Source organism: Nelumbo nucifera, chromosome 1 (assembly GCF_055504915.1).
Source record: "Nelumbo nucifera cultivar China Antique chromosome 1, China Antique-T2T, whole genome shotgun sequence".
NCBI classification, from domain to species: domain Eukaryota; kingdom Viridiplantae; phylum Streptophyta; class Magnoliopsida; order Proteales; family Nelumbonaceae; genus Nelumbo; species Nelumbo nucifera.
This window is the reverse complement of record NC_142649.1, coordinates 100128369-100144139: the sequence shown is the minus strand read 5'-3', so window position 1 is coordinate 100144139 and position 15771 is coordinate 100128369. Positions and strand designations below refer to the sequence as shown.

Genomic DNA, 15771 nt, shown 5'->3' with positions numbered 1-15771 from the left:
TTGATACCTTAGCTTTCAACGGGAGCTCCAAATAACGTGTCTGTTGTGGCACGCTCGACATTGCTTTTGAAGCACTCATTAAGCCGTGCCAGTCCAAAATCAACATCCTACGTTAGAATCATTCATTGTAATAGCCAAACCTTGAATATTGACTAGGGGCTGCATATCTCCTAACAAAGATAAGTAGATCCAAGTGGAGTAGGAAAGGAAATACCGGTGTTGATGTCGTACGAGTATTCACCCATAACTTATTCTTGAATTAGGGCTATCAACGGGTCGGGTCTTCCCAATAGATCCTCGCACACCGAACCATTAATAACGGTTATGGTTCAGTAAGTTTATCTGAATAAAGAATCGGGCCGGTTCTTGCTCTCAACTGTCGTAAACCCATTCGGGCCGAAAATCGTTCACTTTATTTAATATTTGTGATATATTGTTAATATTCTTATCATTCTATCATATTGTACACTTAAAATGTCAAATTTTATGTATAATACTAGTTAAAAGTGTTTGTTTTCCTAGCTTATCTCTAGTTTAATCTTTCTCCCTCAATTTTTATTAACGTTACATTATTAAATTTTAAATTTTAAGTTCTTAGTTAAATAGAGTACTAATAGTTTTTAGCATTACCGGTTTCGTTGTTATTTGAAATTAGCTTTTATTCTTCCATGAACGGTTCTTGGTGTTTGTTTTTGGGCCGATTAACAACCGGTTTGGGAATGCTTCTTCCTAGACCCGAGTCGGACCCAACCCATTGACGGACCTACTTAGAGTGGCCATTTGTTGGTCAAGCCACACCGTGAAACTTCCGAAAGAACAGTGAACCACGTATCCTGCACAATCAAAACAAAATGGTATCCGTTAAAAATGAGCATAACAGAATGAACAGAAACCAACATCACCACATAAATCGACAGTTAGTTACCTTGCCAAAATCAGAACTGACAAAAGCACCGAAAAATGTGGTCGTCGACTTCTTCCTTTCTGGCTGCATCGGCATTTGCACCCCATTTATTCTAGGAAAACCAGAGGTAAAGTGTTCATAATGCAACTGTATCTCATTTTTCTACCCGCTTATTCTGTCACATAAATGACATGAAAAGTACTGTACTATAGTTAAACAATAAGGTACTACTTAGGTTCTGCCCTTTACTTTTGGTTTCAACAAGAACCGGTCAGAATGGTATGGTTCTAGAGTAGGGAACCCCATTCCACGAATGGTCAAGACGTCGTTGAATCTGCATCTCCGCACACTACCCAAGCAAATTAGTAAATGCAGGAGCTTATATAGAGGAGTAGAGAGAGCAACTACTTTATAGCAATAGCTTTAGAGGTTGCGTACCAAACCTACAATTCAAGCATCATTTCACGGCCACGTCTCTTTATGTCTAAAGCATTGGCCTGCTCAAAAATATCGAGTAAGAAAAGGAGAAAAACAAACAATTCTAGAAAACAAAACGGGAGATGTAGGTTATAGTGGCTTACTTTGCATGCTTTGACTGGTTCCATTGGTGCTCCACTTAGTACACTTGAATCGTATCTGCCACGTAATCTCATAGAAGGGCCAATTCCTGGAGATAACCGAGAATAGTTTTATAAAACAAGAACAGAAAATACCCTACAATACCGATTACCAAAAATAATCTTCTGTATCTAAGAAAACTTTTGCATGTAAAAGAATACGAGGACTTACCTGGTCACAGTCATTCTTGATACCTTAGCTTTCAACGGGAGCTCCAAATAACATGTCTGTTGTGGCACGCTCGACATTTCTTTTGAAGCAGTCATTAAGCCGTGCCAGTCCAAAATCAACATCCTACGTTAGAATCATTCATTGTAATAGCCAAACCTTGAATATTGACTAGGGGCTGCATATCTCCTAACAAAGATAAGTAGATCCGAGTGGGGTAGGAAAGGAAATACCGGTGTTGATGTCGTATGGGTATTCACCCATAACTTATTCTTGAATTAGGGCTATCAACGGGTCGGGTCTTCCCAACAGATCCTCGCACACCGAACCATTAATAACGGTTATGGTTCAGTAAGTTTATCTGAATAAAGAATCGGGCCGGTTCTTGCTCTCAACTGTCCCAAACCCATTCGGACCGAAAATCGTTCACTTTATTTAATATTTGTGATATATTGTTAATATTCTTATCATTCTATCATATTGTACACTTAAAATGTCAAATTTTATGTATAATACTAGTTAAAAGTGTTTGTTTTCTTAGCTTATCTCTAGTTTAATCTTTCTCCCTCAATTTTTATTAATGTTATATTATTAAATTTTAAATTTTAAGTTCTTAGTTAAATAGAGTACTAATAGTTTTTAGCATAACCGGTTTCGTTGTTATTTGAAATTAGCTTTTATTCTTCCATGAACGGTTCTTGGTGTTTGTTTTTGGGCCGATTAACAACCGGTTTGGGAATGCTTCTTCCTAGACCCGAGTCGGACCCAACCCATTGACGGACCTACTTAGAGTGGCCATTTGTTGGTCAAGCCACACCGTGAAACTTCCGAAAGAACAGTGAACCACGTATCCTGCACAATCAAAACAAAATGGTATCCGTTAAAAATGAGCATAACAGAATGAACAGAAACCAACATCACCACATAAATCGACAGTTAGTTAACTTGCCAAAATCAGAACTGACAAAAGCACCGTAAAATGTGGTCGTCGACTTCTTCCTTTCTGGCTGCATCGGCATTTGCACCCCATTTATTCTAGGAAAACCAGAGGTAAAGTGTTCATAATGCAACTGTATCTCATTTTTCTACCCGCTTATTCTATCACATAAATGTCATGAAAAGTACTATACTACAGTTAAACAATAAGGTACTGCTTTGGTTCTTCCCTTTACTTACGGTTTCAAAAAGAACCGGTCAGAATGGTATGGTTCTAGAGTCGGGAACCCCATTCCACGAACGGTCAAGACGTCGTTGAATCTGCATCTACGCACACTACCCAAGCAAATTAGTTAACGCAGGAGCTTATATAGAGGAGTAGAGAGAGCAACTAGTTTATAGCAATAGCTTTAGAGGTTGCGTACCAAACCTGCAATTCAAGCATCGTTGGTGGCTGCACTTGTACGTCTCGGGGATATGATGGACACCTGAAGAAAGAACAAGGTTGAGTGCAAAAACTTATAGCGAGTTTGCATCGCAGATAATCTTCAACTAGCACATAAAATTGGCTATTCCAAATATATATCACGGCCAAGTCTCTGTGTGTCCAAAACAGGAGATGCAGGGTATAGTGGCTTATTTTGGGTGCATTGATTGGGCCCATTGGTGCTCCACTTTGTACACTTGAATTGTATTTGTTAGATAATTTCGTAGAAGTGCCGATTCCTAAAGATAACCGAGAACAGTTTTATAAAACAAGAAAAGAAAATACCTTACGATACCAATTACCAAAATTAAATTCCTGAATCTAAGAATGCTTTTGCATGTAAAAGGACTGTGAGGACTTACATGATCGTAGTCACTCTTAATTCCTTAGCTTTCAACGGGAGCTCCAAGTAATGTGCTTGTCGTGGCATGATCGACATTACTTTTGAAGCACTCATTAAGCGGTGTCAGTCCAAAATCAACATCTCATGTTAGAATCATTCCTTGCAATAGCCAAACCTCGAACATTGACTTGGGGTTGCAAATCTCCTTACCAAGATAAGTAGATCCGAGTGGGGAAGAAAAGGAAAAACCGATGTTGATATCGTACGTGTGTTCACATGTACCTTATTCTTGAACTAGGGCTATCAACCGGTCGGGTCTTCCCAACGGATCCTCGCAGACCAAACCATTAATAACAGTTCTAGTTTGGTAAGTTTATTCGATCGAAGAATCAGGTTGGTTCTCGCTCTCAGCAGTCCCAAACCGATTCAGAGCCAAAGTCATTCACTTTATTAATTATATGTGATATATTCTTAATATTTCTTATCATTTTATCATATTATACACTTAAAATGTCAAATTTTATGTATAATACTAGTTAAAAGTGTTTGTTTTTTTAGCTTATCTCTAGTTTAATCTTTCTCCTTCAATTTTTATTAAGGATATATCATTAACTTTTAAATTTTAAGTTCATAGTTAAATAGAACACTAATAGTTTTTAGCATAATCGGTTTGGTTGTTATTTGAACTTAGTTTTTATTCTTCCAAGAACGGTTCAGGGTCTATGTTTTTGGGCCGATTAACAACCGGTTTGGGAATGCTTCTTCCTAGATCCGAGTCGGACCCAACCCATTGATGGACCTACGTTGAGTGGCCATTTGCTGGTCGAGCCACACCTTGAATCTTCCGAAAGAACAGTCAACCACGCATCTTGCACAATGAAAACAAAATGGTATCCGTAAAAAATGAGCAAAACAGAATGAACAGAAACCAACATGAAAAGTACTGTACTATAACCATACAAAAAGGTACTGCTTAGGTTCTGCCTTTTACCAACGGTTTCGACAAGAACCGGTCAGAATTGTATGGTGGAAGAGCCGGGAGCCCCGTTCCACGGACGGGCATGACGTCGTGGAATCTGCATCTACGCACACTACCCAAGCAACTTAGAAAATGCAGGAGCTTATATAAAGGAGTGGAGAGAGCAACTTCTCAAGCATCGTTGGTGGCTGCACTTGTAAGTCGCGAGGATATGATGGACACCTGTAGAAAGAACAAAGTTGAGTACATAAAATTATAGCAAGTTTGCATCGTTGACAATCTTCAACTAGCACATAACATTGGCAATTCCGAATCTATTTCACGGCCAAGTCTCTTTATGTCTAAAGAATTGGCCTGCTCAAGAATATCGAGTAAAAATGGAGAAAAGCAAACGATTCTAGAAGACAAAACGGGAGATGCAGGTTATGGTGGCTTACTTTGCGTGCTTTGACTGGTTCCATTGGTGCTCCACTTAGTACACTTGAATCGTATCTGCCACATAATCTCATAGAAGGGCCAATTCCTGGAGATAACCGAGAACAGTTTTATAAAACAAGAAAAGAAAATACCTTACAATACCGATTACCAAACCTTGAATATTGACTAGGGGCTGCATATCTCCTTACCAAGATAAGTAGATCCGAGTGGGGAAGGAAAGGAAATACCGGTGTTGATGTCGTACGGGTCTTCACCCGTAACTTATTCTTGAATTAGGGCTATCAATGGGTCGGGTCTTCCCAACAGATCCTCGCTCACCGAACCATTAATAACGGTTCTAGTTCAGTAAGTTTATCTGAATAAAGAATCGGGCCGGTTCTTGCTCTCAACTCTCCCATACCGATTCGGACCGAAAATCGTTCACTTTATTAAATATTTGTGATATATTGTTAATATTCTTTTCATTTTATCATATTATACACATAAAATTTCAAATTTTATGTATAATACTAGTTAAAAGTTTTTGTTTTCCTATCTTATCTCTACTTTAATCCTTCTCCTTCAGTTTTTATTAAGGTTATATTATAAACTTTTAAATTTTAAGTTCCTAGTTAAATAGAGCGCTAATAGTTTTTAGCATAATCGGTTTGGTTGTTATTTTAACTTAGCTTTTATTCTTCCAAGAACGGTTCTGGGTCTATGTTTGTGGGATGATTCACAACCGGTTTGGGAGTGCTTCTTCCTAAACCCGAGTCGGACCTAACCCATTGACGGACCTATGTTGAGATGCCATTTGCTGGTCGAGCCACACCTTGAAACTTCCAAAAGAACAATTGACCATGCATCCTGCTCGATGAAAACAAAAAGGGTATCCGTCAAAAATGTGGAGAACAGAATGAATAGAAACCAACGTCACTACATAAATCGACAGTTAGTTTCCTTGCCAAAATCAGAACTAACAAAAGCACTGAAAAAGGTGGCCGTTGACTTCTTCCTTTCTGGTTGCATCGGCATTTGCACCTCAACTATTCTAGGAAAACTAGAGTTAAAGTGTTCATAGTGCAACTGTATATCATTTTTCTTTCTGTTTATTCAGTCACAATAATTCCATGAAAAGTATTGTACTACAATTATACAAAAAGGTACTGCTTAGGTTCTGCCTTTTACTTACAGTTTCAACAAGAACCAGACAGAATTGTATGGTGGAAGAGTTGGGAGCCCCATTCCACGAACGGGCATGACGTCGTGCAATCTGCATCTACACAAACTACCCAAGCAAATTAGTAAATGCAAGAGCTTATATAAGGGAGTAGAGAGAGCAACTTCTTTATTGCAATAGCTTGAGAGGTTGCATACCAAACCTGCTATTCAAGTTTTGCTGGTGGCTGCACTTGTAAGTCCCGAGGATATGATGGACACCTGCAGAAAGAACAAAGTTGAGTACATAAAATTAAGCAATTTTGCATCGCTGACAATCTTCAACTAGCACATAACATTGGCTATTCCAAATCTATTTCACGGCCAAGTCTCTGTGTGTCTAAAGCATTGACCTGCCCAAGAATATCGAGTAAGAAATGGAGAAAACAAACAATTCTAAAAAACAAAACGGGAGATGCAGGTTATAGTGGCTTACTTTGACTGGGACCATTGGTGCTCCACTTAGTACACTTGAATCGTATCTGCCACATAATCTCGTAGAAGCACCAATTCCTATAGATAACCGAGAACAGTTTTATAAAACAAGAAAAGAAAATACCCTACAATACCAATTACCAAAAATAAATTTCTGAATCTATGGAAACTTTTGCATGTAAAAGGAATGCGAGGACTTACAAGGTCGCAGTCACTGTTGATACCTTAGCTTTCAACGGGAGCTGCAAATAATGTGCTTGTTGTGGCACGATCGACATTGCTTTTGAAGCACTCATTAAGCCGTGCTAGTCCAAAGTCAACATCCCACGTTAGAATCTTTCCTTGCAATAGCCAAACCTTGATTATTGATTAGGGGTTGCATATCTCCTTTCCAAGATAAGTAGATCCAAGTGGGGAAGGAAAGGAAATACCGGTGTTGATGTCATACGGGTCTTCACCCGTAACTTATTCTTGAACTAGGGCTATCAACGGGTCGGGTCTTCCTAGCACATCCTCGTAGACCGAAACATTAATAACGGTTCTGGTTCATTAAGTTTATCTGACTGTAGAATCGAGCCGGTTGTTGCTCTCAACTGTCCCAAACCGATTCGGACCCAAAGTCATTCGCTTTATTATCTATATATGATATGTTGTTATTATTCTTTTCATTCTATCATATTATAAACTTAAAATTTTAAATTTTATGTATAATACTAGTTAAAATTGTTTTTTCCTAACTTATCTCTAGTTTAATCTTTCTCCTAAAATTTTTATTAAGGTTATATTATTAAATTTTAAATTTTAAGTTGCTAGTTAAATAATACACTAATAGTTTTTAGAATAATCGGTTTTGTTTTTATTTGAAGTAAACTTTTATTATTCAAAAGCAGTTACGGGTCTATGGTTTTAGGCCGATTAACAACTAGTTTGGGAATTCTTCTTCCTAGACCTGAGCCGGACCATACCCATTGACCGCCCTACATTGAGTGGCCATCTGCTGGTCAAGCCACACCTTGAAACTTAAGAAAGAACCGTCGACCATGCATCCTGCACAAATAAAACAGAAGGGGTATCTGTTAAAAATGTGCAAAACAGAATGAACAGAAACCAACATCACCACATAAATCAACAGTTAATTACCTTGCCAAAATTAGAACAGACAAAAACACAGAAAATGGTGGCCATTGACTTCTTCCTTTCTGGCTGTATCGGCATTTTCACCCAATCAATTCTAGGAAAACTAGAGGTAAAGTGTTCATAATGCAATTGTATATCATTTGTCTACCCGCTTATTCAGTCACAAATTCCATGAAAAGTACTGTACTACATGAAAACAAAATGGTACTGCTTAGGTTCTGCCTTTTACTTACGGTTTCAACAAGAACCGGTCAGAATTGAATGGTGGAAGAGTCGAGAACTCCATTCCACGGACGGGCAAGACGTCGTGAAATCTGCATCTACGCACACTACCCAAGCAAATTAGTAAATGTAGGAGCTTACGTAGAGGTGTAGAGAGAGAAACTTCTTTATATGAATAGCTTGAGAGGTTGCATACCAAACCTGCAATTTAAGCATCGTTGGTGGTTGCACTTGTAAGTCCCAGGGATATGATGGACACCTGCAAAGAGAACAAAGTTGAGTGCCTAAAATTATAGCTAGTTTGCATTGCTGACAATCTTCAACTAGCACATAACATTGACTATTCCAAATATATATCACAGCCAAGTCTCTGTGTATCCAAAGCATTGACCTACCCAAGAATATCGAGTAAGAAATGGGAGAAAAACAAACAATTCTAGAAAACAAAACAGGAGATGCAGGTTATAGTGGCTTATTTTGGGTGCATTGACTGGGCCCATTAGTGCTCCACTTCGTACACTTGAATCGTCTCTGCCACATATTCTCGTAGAAGCGCCGATTCCTGGAGATAACCGAGAACAGTTTTTAAAGACAATAAAAGAAAATACCCTACAATACCAAGTACCAAAATTAAATTTCTGAATCTAAGAAAGCTTTTGCATGTAAAAGGTATGTGAGGACTTGCATGGTCGCAGTCACTCTTGATACCTTAGCTTTCAATGGGAGCTCCAAGTAATGCGCCTGTAGTGGCACGATTGACATTGCTTTTGGAGCACTCATTAAGTCGTGCCAGTCCAAAATCAACATCCCACGTTAGAATCATTCCTTGCGATAGACAAACCTTGAACATTGACTACGGATTGCAAATCTCCTTACCAATATAAGTAGATCCGAGTGGGGAAGGAAAGGAAATACCGGTGTTGATGTCTTACGGGTCTTCACCCGTAACTTGTTCTTGAATTCGGGCTATCAATGGGTTGGGTCTTCCCAATAGATCTTCGCACACCGAACCATTAATAACGGTTCTGGTTCAGTAAGTTTATCTGAATAAAGAATCGGGCCGGTTCTTGCTCTCAACTGTCCCAAACCGATTCAGACCGAAAATCGTTCACTTTATTAAATATTTGTGATATATTATTAATATTCTTATCATTTTGTCATATTGTACACTTAAAATGTCAAATTTTATGTATAATACTAGTTAAAAGTGTTTGTTTTCCTAGCTTATCTCTAGTTTAATCTTTCTCCCTCAATTTTTATTAAGGTCACATTATTAAATTTTAAATTTTAAGTTCTTAGTTAAATAGAGTACTAATAGTTTTTAGCATAAGCGGGTTGGTTGTTATTCGAAATTAGCTTTTATTCTTCCAAGAACGGTTCTTGGTCTATGTTTTTGGGCCGATTAACGGTTTGGGAGTGCTTCTTCCTAGACCCGAGTCGGACCCAACCCATTGACAGACCTACGTAGAGTGGCCATTTGCTGGTCGAGCCACACCGTGAAACTTCCGAAAGAACAGTCAACCACGCATCCTGCACAATGAAAACAAAATGGTCTCCGTTAAAAATGAGCATAACAGAATGAACAGAAACCAACATCACCACATAAATCGACAGTTAGTTACCTTGCCAAAATTAGAACTAACAAAAGCACTGAAAAAGGTGGTCGTTGACTTCTTCCTAGGGGTGGCAACGAGTCGAGCTTTTCACGAGCTGCTCGAGCTCGGCTCGGTTTCAGTCGAGCTTGAGCTCGAGCTCGAGCCCAATTCAATGGCTCGATTATTAAACATGCCTAGCTCGAGCTTACTAGAGCTTGGCTCGTGAGGCTCGCGAGCCGGCTCGAATATATGTATATATATACATATAGTTGATAATAAATATATGTAGTATATATATTTTCTAAATATTTTATAATAAAATATTTTTATAAAATATAAAAAGACCCAAGCCGATCCGAGCTCCAGCTCAAGGATATGGCTCGAACCGAGCTCGAGCCTTGTAGAATAGTCTTGAGCCGAGCTTGAGCCTCATACTATTCGGCTCGCCTCGGCTTGAATCCACCCCTACTTCTTCCTTTCTGGCTACATCGGCATTTGCACCACATCTATCCTATGAAAATCAGAGGTAAAGTGTTCATAATGCAGCTATATATCATTTTTCTACCCGCTTATTTAGTCACATAAATTCCATGAAAAGTACTGTACTACAAGAAAACAAAAAGGTGCTGCTTAGGTTCTGCCTTTTACTTACGGTTTCAACAAGAACCGGTCAGAATTGTATGGTAGAAGAGTCAAGAACTCCATTCCACGGACGGGCAAGACGTCGTGGAATCTGCATCTACGCACGCTACCCAAGCAAATTAGTAAATGCAGGAGCTTACATAGAGTAGAGAGAGCAACTTCTTTATAGCAATAGCTTGAGAAGTTGCGTACCAAACCTGCCATTCAAGCGTCGTTGGTGGCTGCACTTGTAAGTCCCGGGGATATGATGGCCACCTACAAAAAGAACAAAGTTGAGTGCATAAAATTATAGCAAGTTTGTGTTGCTGACAATCTTCAACTAGCACATAACATTGGCTATTCCGAATCTATATCACGGCCATGTCTCTGTGTGTTCAAAGCATTGACCTGCCCAAGAATATCGAGTAAGAAATAGGAGAAAAACAAATAGTTCTAGAAAACAAACCGGTAGATGCAGGTTATAGTGGCTTATTCTGGGTGCATGGACGAGGCCCATTGCTGCTCCACTTCGCACATTTGAATTGAGTTGGGATTAATGCTGATTTGAGTTGAGTTGAACTGGTTCAGTAGTACCTAGATTTTTTTCTTTTAATTTTTTATAAGAAGCAGCAGATTTTAGTAGCATGCTACTGAGAATTTATCAAGTGGTATTGATTCTACAACCCCACGACAGCTCCATCTAGTTTTTTCAGAAAAAAAAAAAAAAAAAAACCATTTCAATGTTGGAGTGTCTCCAAAATTGGTTAATTAGGTCCAGTTTGCTAATCTTTTCTCAAAAGAGGATTTTAAACTTTACCCAGTTAGTTTATCTAACTGAAAAAACTTAAAAATAAAATTTAGGACTTCCGAAATGTAAAGTTAGATTTACTGTCATGTGCACTGCATCTAGCACTTGACTTGCCAATTTCTCTATCCTAGATGGGTAAATTCCCAGAGTGGGTTTCTCATGGATGTGAAATTCTCAGATGTAATAAATGAGAGTGGCCACTTTTTTCAACTTCTTTGGATGACAAGTGTAAGAATGAGGTTTGAGTCTAAGAATGGCAATCTTTTACAAAAAAAAAAGGACACAGTAATGGGGTGAGATCGACAAACAAGGCATTAACAGTGGTGCCGCTTGTACGAATCGCTGTTTTTTTAACTCTGGATTCAGTTATGTAATGTCTTATTTGTAGCAGATCTGGAGTCCATGGTCACCGTTATCTCTTTTTTATGGATTTTGTTAGTAAGAGGGGGAGTGTGCAGAGATGTGTTTTTCCCTCTCCCTCACCCATGATGAGCATTTTTTGGCAGCATTCTCCATTTCTGTACATCTTCTGGATGTAATATAGATTAGTAATTACTTTGTTTCTTGATATGTTAATATATTTGCCTATATTTGCTGTTGTCATTGTTTTATAGGTATTATCTACATCCAAAGATTAGATGTTCTTAAAAATTGGAAAGAAACAACTTTTGGTTTTCCAGTTCAATCAGCTTAACCAATCCAAATTCAAGAATTATGTCAGAGAAATGAGGATAAGATCCAATTAGAAGCTATCTACTTGATCACCTCATCCGTCTTCATATAATAAAATACAACTCCTCCTTGGACAACATGCAGTAAGTGAAAGCAATTAAAGCAATAAGAAATCCACTTAGCAAAAAGAAATATGTATCCAAGTATAGGCTTCAGAAAAATTCTAGAATTCTATGTTCAGCTGCCATTTTCCATTCATCCAGACATAAACAGAGAACAACAAAAAAAATCCCTCAAAGCAGGAGGGAAGCAGTAACGCAAGATATCTAACCCCATCAAACTAGTTCAAAACATCAATCACTTGCTTCCAAAGCAAGACAGCAGTATGCTGAGCAAAACCAAAAAAACAACTTTCCTGTTAATTGATCTTATTTTTGAATTCCGTGGCCTTCTTTCTACAATTCAAGTGTATGACACAATAAGGTACCAAATTTAACATGGCATTTTGTTAATTGTTTATTCAGCTATTATGGTATAAGAATTCCAAATTTTCTGTGACTTGGCTGGAGCTTTAGGCATTGTTGTAGAGGAAAGGCCTTAATTAATTCAGAGCTAACATTGTTGTGGTGTAGCCAGGTAGATCTTAAACATTTATTGTGGTATCATTATCTATCAACCTATCTGTCAAAAAAAATTATATCATTACAGAACACCAGGTACCTTTTCTTTTCCTTCATTTTCTGGTTGTGTTGATGGTATGGTTTCTTGTTTTGTTTTCTTACACAGTACACTAAAACTGTAAGGATCTTCGAGCACCTCTCCATGTATGACATTTTCCATTATTGGCAATTGGCGGTTGTATCCTCTTCAGTTAAACAGGTGGTGAGGTGACATCAGAATACACCTAATCCAAACTACATGTGACATTAGATTACACCATGGCCTGACAGAGTCAGCTTCAAGGAGCTTGATTGAAATTTTGGACGTATGGGGCTGTGCCAGTGATTGATTGCAATGTAAAACGGGTGAGGCCAGATCAAGATCAGTTTAGGTTTAGGGCAATGTAGATACTTGAGTTAACTGTTAACCCAACTAAGCTTAGACCACTCTTCCCTAGCCTAGGCCACAGTGGGTTTTATGGGTTCATGCTAACCTGAAATTCACATACCCATGATGGAGATGATAACTGATAAGATGGACGAGTGGTAAAACAAGAAATGATAAAATAAAAACAAGAACATATAAATAATGCATAGAAAAGGACCTTGATTGGGCCCAAAATGTGACAAGATACAGAAAACTAATTTAGAACAATGATCACATGGACCAGGAATAATAAAAGGCGAGATGCTAACTTGCTGTAAATTGAACAGCCTAAAACACAAAGGAAAGACCTAAAACTGCAATTGCATTATCCACCTAAACAATGAAAAAACCAAGATATTCGTGGAAGCAAGGCATTTTTCATGTTCTTGGATTCAATTAAGGAATGTTATGAGGCTATAGTGATTGCTAAGTTTTTGTCTTTGATGTACAGTTACATGAAGAAAATTCGCATGGTATGATTGATACTACGATTCCCTTGATAACTTGCACTATGATGCATACAGAGGAGCTTTGCAAAAGGGAAAACTTGGTTTGGCAAAGGAAGTTGGTTTACCTATTTGATGACGATGAAGCTTAGACGACGAGTGGTTGCCACCGGCTTCAAGACTTTTGAGTTCGAAACAAAGTTGAGTGAATCAGAGAGGAGCAGGAGAGCTTGGATGAGAGTTACAGGAAGAGGTGAACTGAACTGGAAAGTCTCTCCAAGAGATGAGAAGGAATCCCGAAAAGCTCCGGTTGGGCATTCCGTAGGAGGAGAAAAGCTCCGGTTGGGCAATCTTCCAAGAGGCCTTAACCGTTCTTGATCTTGATCTTTCTACTTCTGCAGGCGGGGAAGAGCAGAGTGGTGGTATCTGGAGGCTTCGCCCACATTTCTATAGTCTATCAAACTGGTCCGTTCGGTTCTTGGAAACGTTCGTTTGCATAAAGACTGAAGACCTAGGGTTGGGCATTCCGGAGGAGGAGAAAAGCTCCGGTTGGGCAATCTTCCAGGAGGCCTTAACCGTTCTTGATCTTGATCTTTCTACCTCTGCAGGCGGGGAAGAGCAGAGTGGTGGTATCTGGAGGCTTCGCCCACATTTCTATAGTCCATCAAACTGGTCCGTTCGGTTCTTGGAAACGTTCGTTTGCATAAAGACTGAAGACCTAGATATGATTGGAAGAGAAAATCTTTTCGAATCTAAACGAACATGATCAAATCTTATATGACCGTTGGCCGTTGCAATGGAAATGCGCGCTAACCCAATTACGGGTGAAGATGGTAATTATAACGGTTCGGATTTCGGGTATTCCGACCCACACCTGTTTTCGCATCCAATCCTTTCCCATTTTGTAGTTTTATACTTTTACTAAATGAATCTGATTCCGATTTTGGGTATTCCGGCCCATACCCATTTCCACGTCCAATCCTTTCCCAATTTTTAGTTTTATTAAATATTGTTTTATCATTTATTTCATTAAATCAAATAATTAAAATTAATCTCCCTCAAATAAATTTGGTCTCAAATAATTACCATTATTCAATAATGTTCAAAAATAATAATAATGGAAAAGCTGTAATAATAATAATAATAATAATAATAATAATAATAATAATAATTTCCATTACGCATTAATTACAATATTGTAATTATTGCAAAATGGAAAATTATTAATATTAGATTGCAATAAAGTTATTGCAATGCTTATTATTATTAGTGTTACGATAATTATTACACTAAAACTACCTCATTATTTAAGAAATTGTTATTAAATAATTATTCACATAATATTTTACCTTACTTATTAAATAACTATAATTATTTAATAATTATTAAATCCATTGTTTTAAATAATGGATTCGAGAATATATTGAAAACTATTTCACAATATAGTTAAATTATTAAATTATTCAATAATTATTTACATAATAGTCAATTAGTCCACCTTTACTCTTAAAAAATAATTTCTAAATAATCAGTTAGCAAATAATTATTTACAAAAAATCTTACCTCCTTATTTAACAATTATTAAAACCATTATTTAAATAATAGATTATGGAATATACTGAAAATTATTTCAAAATATATTTAAATTATTAAAATTCAATTTCTTGGAAGAAATTATTAAATTATAATAAATTAATTTTCAGAAAATTAATTTCCCCAACTTATAAAATTTTAATTTCTTAAATAAATTATTAAATTATTTCTAAATATTTCAGAAATTATTTACATAATAGTCCATCTTTATTGTTTAATTACTTACATAATATTTTACCTCACTTAATTAATAATTATTGAAAATTATTTGAGTTATTAACTTTTAATTTCTTGGAATAAATTATTAATTTAGAATAAATTAATTTTCAGGAAATTAATTTCCCAAGTTCTAAAATTGTAATTTCTTGGGGTAAATTATTTAATTACTTAATAATTATTTCAGAAACTATACATAATAGTTCATCTTTATTGTTTAAAAAATAATTGTTAAATAAAAAATTATTTGCATAATATTTTACCTCACCTATTCAGTAATTATTTATTCAACAATTAGAGGAAATTATTTAAAATTATTAAATCCATTATTTAAATAATGGATTCAGGAACATATTGAAAATTATTTCAGAATATATTTAAATAGTTAAATTTTCATTTCTTGGAATAAGTTTTTTAATTATTTAAAAATATTTCGAAAATTATTTGCATAATAGTTCATCTTTATTGTTTATAAATGATTATTAAATAATCATTTCATAAATAATTATAAAATAATTATTTGCATAAGATTTTGCCTCACTTATTTAATAATTAGTTATTAAATAAGTATTGAAAGTTATTTTATAAGTATTAAATACATTATTTAAATCAAGTATTAGTCAATATATTGAAAACATTTCAATATATATTTATATTATTAAATTTTAATTTCTTCAAAGAAACTATCACTTTCCTTTGACAAATCCCATCCATTGCATTGGTCCCGCTAGTGTGATATATGCCTTAGAAAACACATAAAACACCTCAAAAATAAGTGGGGATGGTTGTCCATTGGGTTTCTTGCGGACAAGGGCAACTTTTTGCCCTTAATATCAATAGAAAATAATATTTTTATATAATAATTAAAAT

At 36.5% G+C, this 15771-nt stretch overlaps 1 long non-coding RNA gene across 4 annotated transcripts in view; it reads left to right on the top strand.

Annotated features, from left to right (window-relative positions):
• The window catches only part of LOC148803618 (uncharacterized), a 45392-nt gene extending 31328 nt beyond the window's left edge, over positions 1–14064 (top strand). For 2 of the 4 annotated variants that reach the window (XR_016077595.1, XR_016077594.1), the window contains one exon: positions 13098–14064. This is a non-coding gene — a long non-coding RNA (uncharacterized LOC148803618). Of the gene's footprint in view, positions 1–12084; positions 12197–12346; positions 12586–13097 lie in introns of all 4 variants that reach the window. The other 2 variants (XR_016077597.1, XR_016077596.1) reach the window with 2 other exon arrangements.
• The last annotated feature ends 1707 nt before the right edge of the window (positions 14065–15771 follow it).